We start from the raw sequence: 22,623 nt of genomic DNA on the forward strand, positions 1-22,623 counted from the left end.
ATTGTCTTAATAGAATTAAATCTATTCAAATCTATAGGATAAAATAAATTAATATAAATATTTATCCTAATACATCTAGGATTTATCTTAGAATAAATCTATATAAATCCATAGAATAAGATAATATTATATTATAATCATTCAAATCTATCCAAGATTTATCAAGGAACAAATCCATATAAATCTATAAGATAAGAATAAAATATTATATTATCATTATTCAAATCCATCTAGAATTTATCTATGAAAAAATTCATATAAACTCATAGGATAAGAATAAAATAATATTATATTTATCTAAATCCAACTAGGATTTGTCTAGGATATATTCACATTAATCCATAGGATATAAATAAAAATTAAATTGTCATTATCCAAATTTAACTAGGATTCATCTAGGAATTAAATCCCTACAAATCCATAAAATAAGGATAAAATCTATAATTAATCCATGATTTAATACAAAATCAAATCTTATATAATATATAAAGTCCACAAGATATATTCAAATCTTATTTCCAAATTAATCCGGAATACTTTCCAAAATTAATGCAAGGGTTAGGAAACCCTAATCAAATTTGGAAAGCGAAGTCACGGAACGAGGTAATGCGACGTCAAACTCGAGGCCGGGAAACTGCCCGCGAAGAGCTCCCACTCGAATCACAGCCGCTGTTATGCTTCACGCAAACTGTCAAGCTCGAGAGCTTGAGCTGCCGATGCAGCTTGGCCAGCCTGACTTCTCCGACGCCGGCTGCTCACGAAGGTCGCTGTCTTTCGAGCCCGGGAACTGCCCACGAAGGGCTCCTACTCAGACCGCCATCGCCGCCTGCATCAAGCTAGCCTTCCCTCTCCGTCTCACGCATCCACCGAGCCTGACGTCTCCGACGCTGCTGCGTCGACGTCGCTCCGATGGAGCTGCTGTCGCGTCTCCGGCGTCAGCGGTGCTGCTGCCTCGTGAAACCACCATTGCTGCTGCTGCGACATCTCCGACGTCGCTGCCGCCGTGTCGCAGCTGCTCCGGTGTTGCTGTTCACTGTTGCGACGCCTCTGGCGCTGCTGCTGCGTCGTCGCTTGTGCGACGTCGTCTCTGCAGCCGCCGGCGCTGCTGCCCGGTGATCTCCGACGCTGCTGCGTCGACACCTCTCCGCAGCAATTCTCCGCAGCTGTCGCGAATTCCCGACAATCTATTACCGAAGGCGGTGAACACGCAGCAGTTCTTGAATTTGCCGACTTGGAAATTTAGTTCACGTAAGGCAAATAATAAACAAAACTCATCTAATCCAAGTAATCATTGCAATATTGCAATGATTGCTTTATAAATGAATTAGATTCCACCGAATTAGTTTCTTCGATGCTTCGTGTTTTACGTTTTGTCAATTAAAACTAAACAACAAACAAACAAACACGCGGCGAAGAAATCATGCATTCAAGCAATTCACATAACATGAAATTAATTCACATAATCAGAGCCAAAAATTGGCTCTGATACCAATTGATGGGGTTTGGTGCCCCTTGCACAGCGGAAGACTTGTACAAAACAAATAAATCAGACGTAGGATCTATTTGACCGATTATGCGATTAATCAATTCACATGTTAAACAGATAATTGCATGCTAGAACGCAAATAATTCATGCTCAAAGAAAGTAAATCCTAAAACATGAATTCTACGGTTTAGAGTTACCGATTTTGATTCTCCAAAGAATCGTCGATTGCTCGCGCCTTCTCCACGTGATGATCTTCAATACTAGACCACGGATCTTCTGACTGGTTCCCGAACTGTATCTCGATATCAGGGTGGGCTGATCTTATCAAAATACTAGGACTCGAATAAAGAAGACAGAAGAAATCCTTTTGGGAAAAGGAGTAGAATTCGAAAATTCCTACAGCTGATGGGGCTGATATTTTCGAAAATTTCAGTAATGAAAATTGTGATAATTCTGTCTCCTTTATTCTCCTATTTATATTAAGTTCCTTTTGGGCCCAGACAGGGATCTATGGAAGGTTTTGGATATGGGCTCGCCCAATTAGCTTTTTACTAATTAAATTGAACCCACAATTTAATACAAGCTTATATTGGAATATTACGAGCAGCCACTACAGAAGTAATATTGAACTCTCCCCATCCAAATCCGAAATTACAAGTAATCCGGGTTTCCACTTTTATTATTTATTTCCCGCGCTTAAGATATAAATGTCCATTAATTAATTAATGTCTGCTATGGACTTAATTAATTAATATCTTATTAATTCCAAGAGTGGACTTAGCAAGAATCATTTATTTATTATTCATAGAGTAATAAAACTCCAACTGGCCAGTTTTCCGAATAATAAAACCTTGTTCGAGCTCCTCTTGAGGACATTATCAAACGAGACTCACCTCGTGCACGTTTCAACATAATAGCAATCCTAGCACCGCTAGATATTAATCACCACTACCCAATATATCAGGATTATTGGGTTGCGAAAAACCCGCACCATTTGATAAGTCAAAGTAGTGCATAATCAATACCGTATGCTCAATGCTAACATATGTAGATTAAGAAATAATATTTTATCAAGACCTAGTCTTTCAGTAGATAGCATAAAGACACGTCTTGCTGTTAGATCCGTTCAGTGCTATACCACACCAATGTCAAATTATTTCAGTAAGGCTTAGAAATATGCGGACTGACATTGCAACCTTTCACGATAGGTAGCCAAAGCCTATCTAGGTTGTGAAATTCTTCTTTTTCTTTTGCAAAGCATTGCATAGATCTGACCGTGTTACCTTAAAGTGGACGACGCCCACAACCGGTCTACTAAGCAAAAGACTTAGACTTTGTTTACTTCTTATGCATTTAAATGTTTGTAAAACATCTTATAAATGCACAAGCAAACACAATGTAATAATAATAGTGATTCTATTCGTGCGAGACTGCTCGAATAATACTGAATCAGGTTAAAAGTGGATTATAGAGTTTTACGTATACAAGCAAGATTCTATTCGAGCGAAACTTGCTCGAAACATGCTTTTCAGTATACCAAACCTAACAGTAGCTTCTCCTGCACAATAGCCGATGCTGTCCCTTCCACCATGATTTTTCCATCCTCCTGGGCTTTCCCTGCTATGAACTCCTTGATAAACTTCTCCAGCGGGGGTAGTCTCGCGGCTTGGAGGAATGTTATGGTAACATCCAGCTTCCCAAAGATTGACATGAAATCCACAGGGTTTTCCTTCTTTCTCTTCGTAACAATCTGATAAGGAAATGGTTTCTCTCCTTTAGCTTCTTCTACAAGCTTTTTCGGATTTTCCTTGGGTGCCTCCTGAGTTCGAGGCTCCAACGTGGGTAGTGTTTCTTCATATTGCTCGTCCGCAGGCGGTGCCTTCTCCGTATTTCCTTTCCCAGTAGGCTCTTCGTCTAGAAAAAACGGATCCTCCATCTGAAGCAGAGGCCTCTTGAATTCTTCCACTGAGACGGTGTCGCTCAGCACCCTTGCAAGTCACTTTTGATACTCTGCTGCGAGGCGAGCATCTCTCCCATCATGTCTTCCATAGACCTCCTCGACCTGTTTGGGTGATGGAATTGATTTGAACCTTGGTGCTGGTTGTAATGGGTTCTGGAAATTTTGTTGGTTTTGGTTCGGTGGGTACTGGTTATACTGGGTAGGAGGGTTGTACTGGTCTTGGTTGTGTTGGTTCTGGTTTTGGGTTTGGAATTGATTTTGGCCTTGAAACTGATTTTGGTTTTGGTTATGGGACTGGTTTTGGTTCTGATTGTTTTGGTAATTCCTCTGATGGGGTGGCACATAGACAGGGTTCGGGTTCGGGTTTTGAGGGTTTTGGTTCTGAGGTTGCTGGTTCCTTCCTGGCAAGTTAGGCTGGTAGTCAGGATTCCTCGGGCCACAGTTGAAATTTTGGTTCTGGTGGGGTTCTGGTGGGGGTTGGGTTGATTCTGACCTTGATTTTGGTTCTGATTTTGATTTCCATCTCTCCATCGAAAATTTTGGTGATCCCTCCATGGTGCGTCCCTCTTCAGGCAGGTCATTTGGTTGATCATATGGTAGCTCTAGAGCCTCCTTGCCACCAGTTAGAGAAGGTGGTGGAGTGTTCTGTTTGATTGCGCTCAACAATTCCTTCTTCATTTCCTCCATTTTCAGATCCATCCTTTCCTCCTGGTCAGTAGCCGAAGCACTTGCTACTCTTTCTCTGCTGTACCCGTCCATTGCGTGGTCGTACGTCTTTTTCGCATTCAGCAGTTTGCGTTGGACCTTCTTCGCTTCACTGACCCTCAACTGTGTGAAGTCACATCCGGATGATGAATTTGCCAGATCCTTCGTTTCTTTGTTCATCCCCTCATAAAAGGTGTGGTGCACCTCTATCTCTTTCATGCTTCGGGCATGACACCAGAAGACTCATGTATTTCTCCCAATACTCGCTCAGGGTCTCATCGTACTCTTGCTTTATACATGATATCTTCCTCTTCAATGCGCTGGTCTTTGAAGAATGGAATAACTCAGCTAGGAAAGCTGACTTGATATCGGCCCATGTGTTGATGGAGTCGGCTGGTAGGCGCATGAACCGGTGTTGGCCTCTCCCTTTAGGACAAACGGCAGGTCGTTCAATCTGTAGTCATCCTCGTTTGCTCCTGCTGGTCTCCTCTGCGCCTTACAGATTTTGCAGAACTCATTGAAGAACTCATAGGGTCCCTCGTAACTCTTCCCACAGTATGTTAGCAAAATTGCAATAACGTGGGGTTTTACATCACAGGCTGTTTGGCCTGGAGTGACCACTATGGCTTGTGGGGGATCTCCGTCGGCATGGGCAGTAAGCATTGGAGTGGAAGTTCCGGGAGTTGGTACTCTACGTCTTCTTTCTCCTCGTCGCTACTCGTGCCTAGGTCAGACAGTGTTGTCGACAGGCCAGAACGAGTGGTTACGAGTATCGTTCCTCGGGGAAGTATCCTTGGTCTCCACTGGCCAAGAGCCGAGCTACTTCTCATAAACTGTACTCCCTCCGTCCACAAAAAATAGATCACTTTTGCCATTTTGGGACGTCCACAAAAAATAGATCACTTTCTAAACATGGAAAGTTTATCTCTCATACTTTTCCCATTTTTTCTTCCCTCTCTATACTTTTACCCACTTTTTCTCCCTATCTCTCTTACTTTACCTACTTTTTCTCCTCATCTCTCTTACTTTACCAATTCTACATTAAAACCCGTGCCGAACAACAATAGATCTATTGTTTGTGGACGGAGGGAGTAATAAAAAGAAAAGGAAAAATTATAAGCAATATATACACCAAAATATCACACACAATAACAGATATGAACGCCATCCATCCCCGGCAACGGTGCCATTTTGTTAGGACCTAGCTCATGCCGTCTGTGTTAATTTAAGAGAGGTGCGTCCAACTGATCAGGATGAAAGTCCCAACCCAGCTGAGTCATTGGCACGAAGACCAGAACCTGGTATATCAAACAAATTTCCTCAACCCACTTCTACTGGCTAGTATAGTGGAGGTAAGGGTCGAATCCCAAAGAGATGGACACGTTCGGATAATTGCAGTGATAATCTGGAAGGGTTTTGGTTAGCTACCACGCTTGGGTTTAGTTTCTACCTAGACGGAATTTAAAAATGGTACTCTACTGACTAGTGGGCGTGAAAGTGACCGACATGTGGTTGTGTTCGTGGAAATAGGGGACAAAGTATCTCAGAGACATGTGGAAAGTAAACAGTTACTAAATGAGGAAACTTAGAACAACATGGTATATTTGGTGGCTAGGTGGCTACTCTGATTGGTCTTGAGGGTACAATTGAAAAGTAAAAGGCAAAAGCAAAAAGTAACTAAAAAGCAAAAATGGTCCAAAGCAAAAGTAGATTGTGATGTTTTCTTCTTCAACAAGTATTAACAGAAACTACATGAACTCAAACTCCATGGATGAACTAAGATCAACAAATTGAGACACAAGATCCATCGATTAAAAAGCTTAAACTTAAAGATTAACGGCTAAACTGCAGTTTTACTCCTACTAGCTAACATGCAAGGTGGTGATGACAACGCAAACAGGAAACTCATGCACGAAAACTTAAACTGAAACATGGACTTAAAATCTCGATCAACAACTCCAGATTAGCCTACTTAAACAAGAACATGCGCAAACACTTAGAAATTAAAAACGACAACTAGATCTAACTTTGCTAGGCAGAATGAAGCAATTTCAAACCAAAGAGAGATGCGAAATAAAAACTTCATAATTTAAACGTTCGGATATCTCAATGAAATACTTCAAAAGGCAACAAGATTTAATGTTTGCAACAGATCCAACGAAGAAAGCAAGTAAACTTTAAACTAGGAAAGCGATTGAAGATTGTTTGTGCCACTCTCTGGTGGACTACTGGACTTCAGGTGACCATAGCTGTGGCGAGGAACGAGAAGATTGTGGACAATGCTGAAGGAACTGATCTTCCAGAGAACTCTAACTAAGTGGGGTGGTTTGGCTTTTGAACTCGGAACTCGGAACTCGGAACTTGGAACTCGGAACTCTTTCTCCAAGTGGCTTCTTTTATAGGGAGACTTGCCCTTGCTTTTAGGGTAGAATTCCTTTGCAAATTGACTTTTCTGCCCTTGTTTATGATCATCCCAGCTATCCTTCTTCTCCATCTCGAGCCTTTTCTCTGCCATGCATCCTGGTAAATATGGCACCCTTCTAGCGCTCTTTTCACCTTCGTCGTCCGAACCGTCTCCTACTGACTTGGACCCATTTATCCTACACACTTAAGCAACTATTTTGCGGATAATACAAGCAAATCACGACATACTGACTAATAACCAAGGCTTAGTATACGACTTATCAAGTACCATCTTTAATTCCCGTCTAGGATAGAATCTCAACCCAAAAGCGTGGTAGCTAACCAAAACCCTTCCAGATTATCACCGCGATTATCCGAACGTGCCCATTTATGTGGGATTCGACCCTTACCTCCACTATACTAGCCAGTAGAAGTGGGTTGAGGAATTTGTTTGATATACTAGGTTCTGGTCGTCGTGCCAACGACTCAGCTAGGTTGGGATTTTATCCTGATCAGTTGGACACACCTCTAATTTAACACAACGCAAACGAACTAAGCCGACTATCAATGAACGTCTTCTAACTGTTGTTGCTCCCAAAATTGTTGCTCCGCCGTTCGCCAATCGCCTTGCGCCGTCCACCCTTGGCGGTTGTGGGCGTACTCCCCTTATTGTTCTGCCCATTGATTGTTCCAAGTGTTGGACATGTTTTGCATATAGGAGAACATATAGCCTAGTTGGGCGGAGGTGTTGGCTTGGAACTCCTCATTCGGATTTAGCCTCCCGCGGGGGCGGTTTGCTCTAGCTCGGCGGCGATGGTCCTCCACTTCTTCTTCTTCTTCTTCTTCTTGGGGTGGCGGCGGTTGCGGCACTCCACTCTCTTGAGCATGTGACCTCTGTTAGGTTTGGTATACTGAAAAGCATGTTTCGAGCAAGTTTCGCTCGAATAGAATCTTGCTTGTATACGTAAAACTCTATAATCCACTTTTAACCTGATTCAGTATTATTCGAGCAGTCTCGCACGAATAGAATCACTATTATTATTACATTGTGTTTGCTTGTGCATTTATAAGATGTTTTACAAACATTTAAATGCATAAGAAGTAAACAAAGTCTAAGTCTTTTGCTTAGTAGACCGGTTGTGGGCGTCGTCCACTTTAAGGTAACACGGTCAGATCTATGCAATGCTTTGCAAAAGAAAAAGAAGAATTTCACAACCTAGATAGGCTTTGGCTACCTATCGTGAAAGGTTGCAATGTCAGTCCGCATATTTCTAAGCCTTACTGAAATAATTTGACATTGGTGTGGTATAGCACTGAACGGATCTAACAGCAAGACGTGTCTTTATGCTATCTACTGAAAGACTAGGTCTTGATAAAATATTATTTCTTAATCTACATATGTTAGCATTGAGCATACGGTATTGATTATGCACTACTTTGACTTATCAAATGGTGCGGGTTTTTCGCAACCCAATAATCCTGATATATTGGGTAGTGGTGATTAATATCTAGCGGTGCTAGGATTGCTATTATGTTGAAACGTGCACGAGGTGAGTCTCGTTTGATAATGTCCTCAAGAGGAGCTCGAACAAGGTTTTATTATTCGGAAAACTGGCCAGTTGGAGTTTTATTACTCTATGAATAATAAATAAATGATTCTTGCTAAGTCCACTCTTGGAATTAATAAGATATTAATTAATTAAGTCCATAGCAGACATTAATTAATTAATGGACATTTATATCTTAAGCGCGGGAAATAAATAATAAAAGTGGAAACCCGGATTACTTGTAATTTCGGATTTGGATGGGGAGAGTTCAATATTACTTCTGTAGTGGCTGCTCGTAATATTCCAATATAAGCTTGTATTAAATTGTGGGTTCAATTTAATTAGTAAAAAGCTAATTGGGCGAGCCCATATCCAAAACCTTCCATAGATCCCTGTCTGGGCCCAAAAGGAACTTAATATAAATAGGAGAATAAAGGAGACAGAATTATCACAATTTTCATTACTGAAATTTTCGAAAATATCAGCCCCATCAGCTGTAGGAATTTTCGAATTCTACTCCTTTTCCCAAAAGGATTTCTTCTGTCTTCTTTATTCGAGTCCTAGTATTTTGATAAGATCAGCCCACCCTGATATCGAGATACAGTTCGGGAACCAGTCAGAAGATCCGTGGTCTAGTATTGAAGATCATCACGTGGAGAAGGCGCGAGCAATCGACGATTCTTTGGAGAATCAAAATCGGTAACTCTAAACCGTAGAATTCATGTTTTAGGATTTACTTTCTTTGAGCATGAATTATTTGCGTTCTAGCATGCAATTATCTGTTTAACATGTGAATTGATTAATCGCATAATCGGTCAAATAGATCCTACGTCTGATTTATTTGTTTTGTACAAGTCTTCCGCTGTGCAAGGGGCACCAAACCCCAGCAATTGGTATCAGAGCCAATTTTTGGCTCTGATTATGTGAATTAATTTCATGTTATGTGAATTGCTTGAATGCATGATTTCTTCGCCGCGTGTTTGTTTGTTTGTTGTTTAGTTTTAATTGACAAAACGTAAAACACGAAGCATCGAAGAAACTAATTCGGTGGAATCTAATTCATTTATAAAGCAATCATTGCAATATTGCAATGATTACTTGGATTAGATGAGTTTTGTTTATTATTTGCCTTACGTGAACTAAATTTCCAAGTCGGCAAATTCAAGAACTGCTGCGTGTTCACCGCCTTCGGTAATAGATTGTCGGGAATTCGCGACAGCTGCGGAGAATTGCTGCGGAGAGGTGTCGACGCAGCAGCGTCGGAGATCACCGGGCAGCAGCGCCGGCGGCTGCAGAGACGACGTCGCACAAGCGACGACGCAGCAGCAGCGCCAGAGGCGTCGCAACAGTGAACAGCAACACCGGAGCAGCTGCGACACGGCGGCAGCGACGTCGGAGATGTCGCAGCAGCAGCAATGGTGGTTTCACGAGGCAGCAGCACCGCTGACGCCGGAGACGCGACAGCAGCTCCATCGGAGCGACGTCGACGCAGCAGCGTCGGAGACGTCAGGCTCGGTGGATGCGTGAGACGGAGAGGGAAGGCTAGCTTGATGCAGGCGGCGATGGCGGTCTGAGTAGGAGCCCTTCGTGGGCAGTTCCCGGGCTCGAAAGACAGCGACCTTCGTGAGCAGCCGGCGTCGGAGAAGTCAGGCTGGCCAAGCTGCATCGGCAGCTCAAGCTCTCGAGCTTGACAGTTTGCGTGAAGCATAACAGCGGCTGTGATTCGAGTGGGAGCTCTTCGCGGGCAGTTTCCCGGCCTCGAGTTTGACGTCGCATTACCTCGTTCCGTGACTTCGCTTTCCAAATTTGATTAGGGTTTCCTAACCCTTGCATTAATTTTGGAAAGTATTCCGGATTAATTTGGAAATAAGATTTGAATATATCTTGTGGACTTTATATATTATATAAGATTTGATTTTGTATTAAATCATGGATTAATTATAGATTTTATCCTTATTTTATGGATTTGTAGGGATTTAATTCCTAGATGAATCCTAGTTAAATTTGGATAATGACAATTTAATTTTTATTTATATCCTATGGATTAATGTGAATATATCCTAGACAAATCCTAGTTGGATTTAGATAAATATAATATTATTTTATTCTTATCCTATGAGTTTATATGAATTTTTTCATAGATAAATTCTAGATGGATTTGAATAATGATAATATAATATTTTATTCTTATCTTATAGATTTATATGGATTTGTTCCTTGATAAATCTTGGATAGATTTGAATGATTATAATATAATATTATCTTATTCTATGGATTTATATAGATTTATTCTAAGATAAATCCTAGATGTATTAGGATAAATATTTATATTAATTTATTTTATCCTATAGATTTGAATAGATTTAATTCTATTAAGACAATCTTAGATGGATTAAAATAAGTATTAATCCAATTTATCCTTATCTTATGGATTTATATCCTAGATAGATTAGGATAAAGATGATATATAAGAAATCCTTGTTTAATTGAATTTAGATAAATTTATTTATCTAAGAAATCCTAAGAAATGTTTAATATATTCTGGATGTCTATTCTAAATAGAATAAAGATTTGTATAAATCTTGGTTGATAGGATTTTATTTTTATCTTATGGATAATGATGGAACTGATTCTATCTAGTAATATCCTAGTACGATTTAAATAATGATAATCTTAGATCAACGTTATCTTGAATTGTAGGATTGATTTTATCGAAATAAAATCTTGAATAATCCTAAATGGATTTAGATAGTTAACTCTATCTTGATAAATCCTATCAGTAATTGGATAATTATGATCCAATATAAAAATTAATTATTTAATTGATTCTCCCTTGACTAGATTAAATAATTTTCGATAATTATCCTGTGTGTTTAAATGCCATGCATTAAATGGATTTATCTGTTTATTTGGTGTTTTTCTATTTTAAGTGGATTATCTGCTTTATCTGCTTATGTGATAATTATGCAAAAACCATATAAAATATCTAAGTGATGATTACAACAAGTGCGTTGTATATGGTCTCCATCGGTTGGACTGCAAAATTTTGTGAAGCTGATTTTCTAATATTATCGCCACCTACAGAGTAGGGACAATAATCCTACGAAAACAGTAAGTTCATAAGGGCGGACTTCTCACATAATAAATAGAATGAACTAGAAAGTGGTTCCCAATATTATTGCCACCTGCAGAGTGGGGACAATAATCCTAAGGAACTGCGAGTTTCAGGGTTCAATCAGAATTTATGAGATAGCTTGATTTTGTTATCAACACATGAACATTGTTATGGGAGTGTGTTGTAGAAATAAAATTCTGTAATGCTAAATCTGATGGTCGTGCTTAGGCAGCATTAGGCGTGTCAACCTCCAGAGGAGGAAGCTATTGATGCGTCGGTGTTGTGACTAGTAAAATTGTCAAAATTTTAATGCGTATTAACCTCCAGAGGAGGATACAATTTATTAATTTTGCAGTTGTAAGATACATAATTGTTTTGTGGTTATTTGTGATTATGTATTGAGCATGAGTATGTGATAATAAGTTTATTTGCCAAATCTTCATTATGTCTTTTAATATTTGTCTGCGATCCTTATAGAAAGTAAACTCGAATGCCTAAATTATGTAGACCGAAAACGAAAGTGGATAAGATTCTCATAGCTGAAAGCTTGAAGTTTATACTCAAATGATTCATGTCCTCCATTTCCTCGACATAATTCCACGAAGAATGTTCAAGAATGCATTATACATGTACTTGACAAGCTCTTTGAGGAATAAGGTCAAGCTATTTTCCTTTAAGTAGCTCGACAAGTCTTGGTTAATGACGATGAAAGATGGATATCAATAGAATCTGTCAAGATGATTCGATTGGAATATCCTAGAGTGACAGAATGTTTTGAGTGATCAACAGATCCTCAAATAGTTTCTGACACAAGTCATCGCCTAAAGTAATAAAGAATGACTATAAGAAGGTTTAGCTAAAAAGTAGAAAATCTTCAGAATAATAGTCGTTATATTACTGTTAGAGGAAAGTAACATGATAGATGACGAATTCATAAAGGCTGCATTTTTCTTAAGTCCTAGTTCATTTGAACAAAAGACTAGATATGGAAATGGGAGAGCCTGGATTGTCATCGAAGTTTGTTTAAAGCGAGTAAAGATGTTTTGTGAGTTGGATTGACCTATTTTATAGAAGGACAATGACTTACATGACAATGCAACTTCTAAATAAGAGATCTTGATCCAGTTAGGTTTTTGTTGCAGTGGGAGCTATTAATGCTCAACTATTGTTTTATGGTTGATGCTTAAGGCATCATAGTATTAAAATAATATAATTGCGACAAGGTTGAGTATTCAACAACACATCAACTTCTTAATCATTGAATGATAAAGTATTTATTGCTCTTAGTCTTAAGGCCAAGAAAATACTTAGAAATTGTTCGAACTGATCTAGACTATCAAGATTTTAACATTTCGTTAAATAGCTTGACAGTTGAGAAAGTCTGTTTAATGCACTTTGAGTTAGAATCATTTGATTTTTCAAGAGATTCAGAATACTTATAGAAGTGCAACATAGAAAGACTAGCAAGTCTTAATGGTTTACACCATAAGGAGACGAGCAAAGGGTTATGATCAGTAGTGGGAGTCTAATCTCCATTAACGAATCCAAGCATTCACCTAATGAATGGGATAGTTATGTAAGAAGGAATCAAAGTCTTTCTAAGACAAGTTTGATTAAGTGATGAGTTGTACTCATTAAAATCTTATCATTGATGGGATAAACATTAAAGAAACTACCAACATCAGTACCTTCTACAAAACACGAGTTGTGGACTAGAGCGACTCTAGTCTAGCACATCTCAAGGTGTAATGTTGTTCCAACACGTGTTGGAAAAGTGTCCAAGAAATTGGAGTTGAGTACTGAGGCATGTTTTAAGGTTTGTCCCAAATGATGTATTGTTATAAGTTCTGTAATCTTCAAAGATATAATTCTTGTATGAAGATCAAGATATGAACTACAAAAGCCTAACAACGTGATAACTCTCAAAATAAAGAGAGAGATATCAGATATTCCACATTACCAAGAAGTCATACCATTAGAAACTTTTGCACTAATAAAATCAACTTCAGTACCTAAGATTGTAAGAACCATATCGTAGTGGGAGCGTTCCACTGGAACACAACAAGTTCATGGGTCTAAGAGTGTCGGAAGACTCAGTCTTAGATTAACTTGAACATAATCCCTTTAACTACAATGTAGTATTGGTTAATTTGGATAATCGTCTTAGAAAAGGTGATAGATTCCATATTACAATCTAAGATAGACAACATGTTTTACAAGACTTGCAATATTACCTACAGGCTGTGTCAATCAGTGGGAGCAAGTATCTTTGCAAGTGTAAATGTGGATCTCAAATGGCTAGACAATGACAATGGGTTATGCCCAAAGAGAATTATCTTCTCGCTATCGTTGTGCCAGGATTTATTTGATCCTATTGTCTATTAGAACTTACATAAATTAGAATGTATGTATTATGATTGTCAAGACAGCCTTCTATAAATAGAAGTCTTGAGGAAATCATCTACTAGAACATTCTAATGGGATATGTAATTAAGGGCAAGAAACGCATGATTGGAAGCTTATATAGACCTTCGTGGTCTTAGGCAAGCATCTAAATCAGAGTATATGTGTTTTATCAAAATTATCAAATATTTGGAATTTGACTTATGTCCTTAACAGTGTTGTAAGCACAAGGAAGTTGAAAGTGCATTATGTATGGTATTATTGGTACTCTACGATGATGAAATCTACAAAAGTTGCAAACAACTAAGATTGGCATCTAGCGTAGGAAACTGGTTGTCTACCCAGTTAAAGATAAATGATTTAAGAGAAACTAATTACATTCTTAGCATCTAAGTCCTTTTAAGATTGCTAGAAAGAATGTTGAGATTCTCTTAGGAATCCTATATCTACACATTGCTTGGAACATTTAAGCATTAGAAATTCCATGAAAAGGTTTATACCTTTCAAGGTGGAATTGTCTTGTCTCTAGTCAAGTGTCATTTGACGCTTAGTGAGATCAAGAATTATGAGACTAGTTTCGGAGATAGTTGTCTCATGTATGCTATAGTGTGTACTAAGTTTGATATTAGTTGTGCTTTTGCATAGCAAGTATATATCATAATAACCATGGCAAAGGATTTTGATTGAGGTAATGAATATACCCTAGTGCTTGAGAAAGACTAGTAACTATATTCTAGTTTACCAGTCATTCATGTAATGTCCTTGGGGTTACACTGTCTTAGTTTTATGACTAATCAGTGATCGAGTAAGTCATCCTCTGAATATGTGTTTACCTTAGGAATATCTTCCTAATAGCTTTAATCGTAAGTTTGAGTATGCCTATGAGTATTATTTTTTGATTACTCTAGTGAAGGCTAACTCAAGGGACACACGAGTTTATTAAGCTAAACAATCACATATGGGGATGAAATTAATTAAAGATCAAGTACGCAGCAAAGACATTATGGTGAAAAAGATATTATCAGAGAACAACCAAGCAGATATTATGGTGAAATGAATGGTAGTTCGATATATCTAAAATCAATACCTGCTTTGTGTATAAGTGGGAGAGTTTTTGGCAGTGGGTATACTCGAAAGCATGTTTTGAGTATAAGTGGGAGATTGTTAGGTTTGGTATACTGAAAAGCATGTTTCGAGCAAGTTTCGCTCGAATAGAATCTTGCTTGTATACGTAAAACTCTATAATCCACTTTTAACCTGATTCAGTATTATTCGAGCAGTCTCGCACGAATAGAATCACTATTATTATTACATTGTGTTTGCTTGTGCATTTATAAGATGTTTTACAAACATTTAAATGCATAAGAAGTAAACAAAGTCTAAGTCTTTTGCTTAGTAGACCGGTTGTGGGCGTCGTCCACTTTAAGGTAACACGGTCAGATCTATGCAATGCTTTGCAAAAGAAAAAGAAGAATTTCACAACCTAGATAGGCTTTGGCTACCTATCGTGAAAGGTTGCAATGTCAGTCCGCATATTTCTAAGCCTTACTGAAATAATTTGACATTGGTGTGGTATAGCACTGAACGGATCTAACAGCAAGACGTGTCTTTATGCTATCTACTGAAAGACTAGGTCTTGATAAAATATTATTTCTTAATCTACATATGTTAGCATTGAGCATACGGTATTGATTATGCACTACTTTGACTTATCAAATGGTGCGGGTTTTTCGCAACCCAATAATCCTGATATATTGGGTAGTGGTGATTAATATCTAGCGGTGCTAGGATTGCTATTATGTTGAAACGTGCACGAGGTGAGTCTCGTTTGATAATGTCCTCAAGAGGAGCTCGAACAAGGTTTTATTATTCGGAAAACTGGCCAGTTGGAGTTTTATTACTCTATGAATAATAAATAAATGATTCTTGCTAAGTCCACTCTTGGAATTAATAAGATATTAATTAATTAAGTCCATAGCAGACATTAATTAATTAATGGACATTTATATCTTAAGCGCGGGAAATAAATAATAAAAGTGGAAACCCGGATTACTTGTAATTTCGGATTTGGATGGGGAGAGTTCAATATTACTTCTGTAGTGGCTGCTCGTAATATTCCAATATAAGCTTGTATTAAATTGTGGGTTCAATTTAATTAGTAAAAAGCTAATTGGGCGAGCCCATATCCAAAACCTTCCATAGATCCCTGTCTGGGCCCAAAAGGAACTTAATATAAATAGGAGAATAAAGGAGACAGAATTATCACAATTTTCATTACTGAAATTTTCGAAAATATCAGCCCCATCAGCTGTAGGAATTTTCGAATTCTACTCCTTTTCCCAAAAGGATTTCTTCTGTCTTCTTTATTCGAGTCCTAGTATTTTGATAAGATCAGCCCACCCTGATATCGAGATACAGTTCGGGAACCAGTCAGAAGATCCGTGGTCTAGTATTGAAGATCATCACGTGGAGAAGGCGCGAGCAATCGACGATTCTTTGGAGAATCAAAATCGGTAACTCTAAACCGTAGAATTCATGTTTTAGGATTTACTTTCTTTGAGCATGAATTATTTGCGTTCTAGCATGCAATTATCTGTTTAACATGTGAATTGATTAATCGCATAATCGGTCAAATAGATCCTACGTCTGATTTATTTGTTTTGTACAAGTCTTCCGCTGTGCAAGGGGCACCAAACCCCAGCAACCTCTTCATCATAGTTGTGAATGGAATCGAAGGTGGAGTTATCTTCGGGTTCAAAGACGGAGATGCGAGCAAGAATGTTCCCCTTCCTAAACTCTCCATTGACGGGGTTGGCTTCAATGGCTCTTCGGTGGGCGAGAGTGTTGAGCTTCCAATTCGTCTTGTTCGCCCAAACATCGACCTTGGTCAAATGAAGAATGGGAACAGAAAATTGATCCTCCTCCACTTAAAAAGTAACCTTGACCCCAATAATCGGTCTTCAATAGGCCCACCGAGAAGAGCACCTCATAAGTGATGAACTTCTCCCCCATATCTTCTATCAAACCGGCGGTAGAAACACCCACATGCTAGACAATTGCCGTGATCAATCCCCCACAACAAATGACCCCTCTGTCTTTCTTCATGATCCTATCCACATAGAGAGTGAAAAGGGTTTCATAGTCGAATCCGTTCTTGTTGAGGAGACACCATATAACATTGATCTCCGTTTGGGAGACACTTCCACCATCGACCTGGCAAACATAAGTTGGGTCATAGCTCGGTGGAGGTATCTCAAGACGGGGTTACGAATGGATGAAGACTTAGCATAACCCGAGGCGTGCTCCTCCTCCGTGGTCATCGGGCCCCAAACCTCGGAGTAATCATATTCATTGTCCTCGTCGGGGTTGGGGTCGAAACAGTGGAACACCCCACTAAGCTCTTCCATTGTGAGAGAATGCCAATAATTTCCTAGGCGGAAGTCGATGCTTTGAGGGACACGGTAACGGCGATCTTTGGTGACCTAAATTGGTGCAAGTTTGTACAAAAGAGCATCCTAAATTGTAGCATGTGAACATGTAGAGCAAAACCAACAAATTAGGATACAACAATCCATCCCCCCAACGTGAATTTATCCCCCATGCAGAGACGTATCAACAATAAATCAATAGCAAACAACAATCTCTAAAATTTCACAAGTAATGCAATTCATGGAAGTAACAATAGCCTCACAATGCTATGAACATGATTGCAACATATAAGCATTCAAGAACAAGAGGGAATCACTATGCAAAAACCAACAAATCACCATCCTTTGTAAAAAATAGGCCATGAAAATTCAAGAATAAGCATCACAAAATCATCCCCCATACTAGAACAAGCTTTCTACCGAACAATTCATCAATAGAAGACCAAAATCCATGAAATAATTGAAGCAAAACTCAAAAATTGAGTGTATAATTCATACCTTGTGTTGGAAAGAATTGAAGGAAGATTGCTCTAATCTTTGAATGGAATGAGAGAATGAGAGTGTGGGTGTGAGAATTTGGTGATTTATAATGGTAGGGATTTTGTGCAAAGAAGGAATTAGAGAAGGAATGGAAAAAAGAATGAAAAACTTACCTTATAAAGCCATTCCCACATTCTGGTCTCTCCGTGGCGACCGGCGCAAGTTGTGTGGCGGGCCGCCACACGCGATGCAAAAACGGCACCCGTTTGGCGGGCCGCTGCGGCCCGTGCGGCGGTTTCTCCGGCCCGCGCTAGGCCTGCCCTAAGCCCGACCCTGTTCTTGCGCACTAGACACACATGTGGTGACCGCCTTGGATTGTGCGGCGACCGCCACTCATCAATTTTTATTTTTTCTCGAAACAAAAGAATAAAAATGAAAGAAAAATGAAGAAAATACAAATAAAAATTGGGGTTGCTTCCCAACAAGCGCCTTTGTTTTAAGTCGTTGGCTCGACTTGATGTGGCCCCCTACGTGGGTGATCAACGACCCTAGTGCTGAATATCGGCATATAGACCATCTTGGACCCTATCTTCTTCCATCATTTTTACCTTCCCTTTGCGGTTTTGACCATATAAATCTCGGGGTCTTCCTTAGGTGGATTCTTCTTCTTTTTCCTCTTGTTCTTCTCCTTTTTCGGCAAATCAGGATTGGAGGAATTAGGTTTGTATCTTTGAGGAGAACTGCTTACCTTGTTGACAATAAAGATAGTAGAGGCAGAAGGATCCTCCACTTCAAATGGATCAAGAGGTTTAGTCAAATCAGTCATCATGACCGCCCTGCACTGTTGTTCCATCTTGGCTCTCTTCGTCTCCTTAAACTTAAGCATCTCGCTCTCGATCTTGTAGGTGAAGCGAATGTAATTGTCACTAATGGTCATCTCACATCGACCTACATCAATCAAAACTTTGCAAGTGGCTAGAAAGTCCCTGCCTAAGATTAGAGGGACGTTTTTATCTACCTTCATGTCAAGAACAATAAAATCATCTACCTTCACCAAAACATCCTCAATCATGCCCACTGTCTTGATGGCCGTGTTGTCGGCCAACCTTAGAGTTACATCTGAGGTTTTGAGAGGCCCGATGTCAAGCTTCTCATAGTACTTTAGTGGCATGAGATTGATGCTAGATCCTAAGTCGGGCTTTGTCAACCTTTCCTTCAACTTCATTATTTAATTTAATATTAAAATACATTTTCGTTTCTATATATTTCCTCTAATTATTATTAAAATAGATGAAATCTTTTTTCACTTTTTCAATTTTATTAAAGAATTTATAATAACACTATTTTTACTTCAAAACTCTGAGTTAGAATTTTATTAAAAGTTCACTTTTAACTTTATACACAATCGTCCTGGTGCATGAATCAAATATCACATAAACTTGCTTAACAAACGTATTTTTTTACATAAATCGGTGATGTCTAAAACGAAAAAAAAGCATTTTTCAATTCATGTTGTACGATGTACGACAATGCGTTTTATAACCATTCATTAGTGGAAAGAGCAATAGTCAATTTACACACACATAATAATGATTATATCCCTTTGGCTTTTTATTTTTCGTAATTATCACTATTTTAACATAATAATGATCAAAACTTATTATATAAATTTAAATTTAATTATAGTAGCATTCTTGTTATTTTTCACAAAACAAGTGAAATATGAGAATTAAGCACTACTATACAGTACATACTAGCTAAAATGAGTGCTAGGAGTATTATTTAATGTATTTATTCGTTATATAAAATAATTGATACTTCTGTCATTCTACTACAGTAGTAGAGATGTTTCTTTATTTAAAAATATTATATTAAGCAAGTTATGTAATAATAACGTAGAACATAGAAAAGATAAAGAAATGAAAAGAAAATGAAGTAAGAGAGAGTAAAGTAAATGATAAAAATTATGGAGTATTTATTTTTATTAAAAAAATATAACTCTACTAATATTTACTATTATAGCAAAATTATTTTTAGCTTTATTTTAGGAAAGGCGCCAGTGCACCAGCGGCTTCAAGAGTTGACACGCGAGGCGGGCGAGCTTGGCTGCCGACTGGCCAGAAGGGGGGATGCTGACTGGACCTCCTGGGACCCGTCGGCGACTCCCCTAGCTGCCCGTTGCACCCTCTTTTGACCAATCGGGCGTGTGCGGCGAGTAAACGATGTAGGGGACAGGAACTCCTAAGCAGTGTCGAGGAGCTCGTGTGAACTGCCGCTGCTGTTGTATTCACCAGCGAGGTTCAGCCGTTGCTTCTTCGGCCAACCAGCATCAACACCCGCCCGAAACTTCTCAGAATCCATCAGCACCTCATAGCAATTCCAGTAGGTGAAATCCTTATAAACCCCCGTCAAGGGGAAGACGGCCTCTGCTCTCCTCCTCACATCGTCGTCAGTTTGGCCACTGGTCTTCATGCAGAGGTTGTTGGCGTACAAGCCCGCAAATCGGGAGACCGCAGCCCTGATTCATTCCCACTGCTTCCGACACTCCTCCCCGGTGTGTGGCTTCCCGTCCGGATGATGATGCTTGTAGGCTGTTGCTATTTTAGACCACAAGTTGATCATCTCAAACACTCACCCAAGCCTTGGACAACGCGACGTTTACCTCATCCGTCCACTTCCTCCGTGCCTTACCCGCACTGCCGGCTGCGACGACTCGCCGACCACCCCTTTGCCCTTGCCCCTCTTCTTCGGTGCGCCCCGACCCTGACCTACTCCCCCTGTTTGAATGGGAGAGTCTGCATCATCGATATCTATCCCCAACTCCTCTAAGGAGAAAGTTTCAATCCCAGTGAATTGCGTCTCCACTGGGGTCGATGTGTAGGAAGCAGCAGTCAAAAAGTCAAGACTGGGCCGATAGACATTGTCTCCCCCCCCCCGGCATCCCATGCACCCCCTGCATCCCCGGCTGCCACCCCGGGATCACCTGCATCCCCGGCTGCCACCGCGGCATCATCTGCATCCCCGGCACCACCTGCACGCCCTAGACCCCCTGCACGCCCTACATCACCGGTTGCCACCCCGGCATCCCCTAAACACCCGGCATACTACTACCCCCCGTCATTCCCGACATCATCTGCGGTCAAGGGTACATATTGTAGTACCCGCCCATCGGACCCCATCCACCTCCCACGGGTACCGTTGGAGTTTGCGACCCGCTCGTCACTGGAGGAGAGTCGTTGTTGTTCTCCATTTCGCGATATTGCTCTTGTACATAAATTAAGAGAGAGAGAAATTCGTTAAAACAAGTGGTGGGAATGAAAATGACGTGCAGATCACGTATATATAGAATTTCGGAAATTAAAAAATAAAAAATAAAAAAATATGCTAGCCGGTCCGCTAGCCGATCGGGAGCCTGCAATGGCGGCCAGCGGACCGGCTAGCGCCCGTGAATCGGCGTGGGCTAGCTGATCGGATCGCTGATTTGCCGCTCGCCGCTCGCAATGGTAGGCTAGCGGACCGGCTAGCACCCGCGAATCGGCTAGCGGACCCGCTAGCCTTCATTCCGGATGCTCTAAGGGTATTTCACAATTGAAGTGCAAATGGTCTAAAGTATATGTAGTTGAGGGGGTGAGTGCGTTATATTGTCAACTCACCTTTAAATTGCTAATTAAAAATAAATGATAGACATTGAATTATTAAATCAATGTATAAGATTAGGCCTGTCAAATTGGGTATCCGCAGATATCCGATCCGAAATTTTTTGGTATCCGATCCCGAAATTCCCAAAATTCAATAACTGATACCCGATCTGAATTTAATTTTGGGTACCCGAATACCGGACTCGAGCATCCAGTCCCGAAAAATCGGGTATCCAGTCCCAATTCTGATTTTGATTTTTTGATTTTTTATTTTTGAAAATTAACTACAAACTTTTAGAATTTATTTAATATTATTTAATTCAAATTTAATACAAAGTTGAAGTAATATTCAAGAGAAAGTAACTACAAAATTTTAGGAATACAAAATTTTTGTAGTAGTTCGAATTTAAGAGAAAATAACTAATAATTTTTAGGAATACAAAATTCTTTTAGTAGTTCGAATTTAACATCTTTCATCCATCCACAATATGTCAATAACCATTAAAATTCATAAGTTCAAACATCCACCCCTTATAAACATCACAATTCAATAATTCATAACAATCAAGATCTAACAATAACCTCATCAAAAATTCAAAATTCAAAATATCACAAGTCAATGAAATTAAAATGTAATTAAAAAATTAAATCTCGTATCTTATAAGCTAACTATTAAGTAATAATTAAAATGTACTCCCTCCGCCCCTTAAAATTTGGCACCATTTGACCCGGCACGGGTTTTAAGAAATATAATAAAAAGTGGGTTGAAAAAGTTGGTAACATGTGGGTCATACTTTTATATATTAGTTTTAAAATAAACAGTGAGTGATAATGAGTTAGTGGAATGTGGGATCCACTACCAAAAATGGTAAAAGTAAAAAGTGACAATTTTTCAGGGACGAAGGGAGTAGTTAAGAAATTGAATAACATTTAATTATAATAAAAACATAATTTATTAATTTTAGAAAATAAATCGAATAATTCGGGTATACCCGATCGGATATCAGGTAACCCGATACCCGATAATCCAAAATTCTCACTACCCGATCCCGATCCAATACCTGAAAAATCGAGTTTTGGGTATCCAATTATCCGACTTTTCCGGGTTTGAATATCGGGTATCCAATATCCGATATCCATTTTGATATGCCTATATAAGATCATTCATTCATGAACTACAGTCTACAACGCATAAAAAATGTAAATTAGGGATATTAATGTCAATTGATCAAAAGTTAGTTATGACTAACTTTCAAAAATATACGTTACACCTTTAAAAATGATTATAACTATCACAATTTAGATTAGGGTAAACTGCTTCTAAAATCGTCAACTTTCACAAAAGGCTGGAATTTTCCGTGAACTTTAAAAGTTGCATGAAAAATCACGAACTTTGCCGGGTTGTGCAAATTTCCCGAATGACCCGACCCTGAAATTTTCCGTCATAAACTTATCTTA

The sequence above is a fragment of the Salvia hispanica genome, chromosome 1 (genome assembly GCF_029641045.1).
Source record: "Salvia hispanica isolate PSC_SH4W2 chromosome 1, Shi_PSC_v1, whole genome shotgun sequence".
Classification (NCBI taxonomy): domain Eukaryota; kingdom Viridiplantae; phylum Streptophyta; class Magnoliopsida; order Lamiales; family Lamiaceae; genus Salvia; species Salvia hispanica.